The following is a 1,873-nucleotide window of genomic DNA, read 5'->3' as shown; positions in this document are numbered from 1 at the left end:
TGTGGGCTTTTGGGGTTGTGTGGCCATTTTCTGGAATAGTTTATTGCTGATGTTTCAACAGCATCTGTTGCTAGCACCTTCAGAGAATGCTGGCATGGAAGAGAGTGGGGTATATATACTGTTGGTTGAAAATGATTTCCATGTAAATCTATGTATTGTTCTGTTGCTGAATGGTGAGGCCTCCGGGTGGGAGGATATGCAAAGAGGATTTGTGTCTGTCTAGTTAGAGATCCATTGCTTGCTGGGAAAACCCTTGACTCTTAGTGGTTCTCATGAGCTCTCCAATGTTGTGGGATGTATACACAATGTGTCCCAGGGTCCCGATACAAATGAATCTGGCGTTGTGGACACTGCCAGTGTTGAAGTAAGACCCACCTTCCAGTCCAGCAGCCTTCTGGATGCAGACTGGCAAATTGGAGGCGGGCATCATTTTATCTTCAGATGGAGAAATGCCTTGGGATGCCCCTATGAAGAGCCAGGGAACCGATTCACAGGGCTGTTAGTTCCAAATGCATGGGGTTCATCCCATTGAGTCCTAGTGTTTATCACTCCTTAGTATCCTTCCAATTATGAGAGAGAATTTGGGGTTCTGTAGGAACGAGGGAACATTAATCCAACCATAGCAAGAGCATGCCAGTGTCTTGCATCCAAACTCTTTGGCTTAGCAAGTTGCCTTACCTGGCAGGTGCCTTTTTATTTTTAAAGGACAATCCTCTGCCGGCTGGAACATAAAAACAGTTGACCACAAATCAACACATGCATAAATCCCCCCTCTGGAAACGGTACAATGAAGAATGGCTGCATTAAGTTCAAGGGTTGCAAAAGCAAAGTTGCACCGTGGTGGTACATAGTTGTGCATAGTGTGTGTGTGTGTTTGTGTTCATTTTGCCTGGTTGCACACTTGATTCCGCATGGTCTTTGTGCACTAACCAGGTGGCTTTCTGCAACTGTGGTGTAAAGTTACTCTCCATCTCCTCGTCGTAGGATCTCGGCCTTCCTTTTTTTGAGGCTACAGCTCCTGAATCCTTCAAGATAGCATGGGCCCTGCAGTATTATTTATGCAATTATTTATTTAATCTATTTATTTATTTTGATTAACTTATATCCTGCCTTTCTCCCGATAATGGGACTCAAGGCAGCCGACATCCTATTTTTTAAAGAAATACATAGAATAAAAATTATATAAAAGCTTCGATAAAAGTATAGCCATAAAAGTTATTCAAAATAATAATAATAATTAAGCCATTTATAAAGATAAAACCTTAAACATTAGAAAGATTAAAATGCATTGAAAGGTCATATACAAATCTTACAAACAGCATTAAAAGCCTGCCCCAGTTAGTTTCTGAAAATGTAATGGCATAATTGCCATATAGAAAACTACAGTATCATCCGAAATCTGCAAAACGGTGGTCCCTTTATTGAGACAACCAAAATGCACTTTATACACATCGCAAGCTTTCGAAGCTCCGCTGGCCGCTTCATTGGGCAAAAAGTGTTAAAAATCATGCAGGAGAATGAAAGAGGACAACTGACGGTGTTAGTCATAGCTCTGCATTTGGTCAAGATGTTGTGGTTGTTGTCCTCAGCTGAGATGGTCTTGGAAGGGTATTCATGCAGGTGAATACCTTCTCCTTCTGGGAGATTCGATCCAGGAAATAAAGTTTAAATCCCACTAGCATGACAAAAAGTTACTGCCTTTGAGATCCTGTTTTAGGAGAATAGGGTCATAGCTCAGAGAAAAGCCTGGGAAGGAATCACTATCCCACTGACATGAAAGCTGCTGGAGAGAGAACTCAGGCGCAGGGTTTTGCACCAAAGGACTTTGTGAGCTTGGTTCGCATGCTGACTCTCTCCCCAATCTTGGTCTAAG

Source organism: Sceloporus undulatus, chromosome 7 (genome assembly GCF_019175285.1).
Source record: "Sceloporus undulatus isolate JIND9_A2432 ecotype Alabama chromosome 7, SceUnd_v1.1, whole genome shotgun sequence".
NCBI lineage: Eukaryota > Metazoa > Chordata > Lepidosauria > Squamata > Phrynosomatidae > Sceloporus > Sceloporus undulatus.
This window is presented reverse-complemented; position numbering follows the sequence as displayed.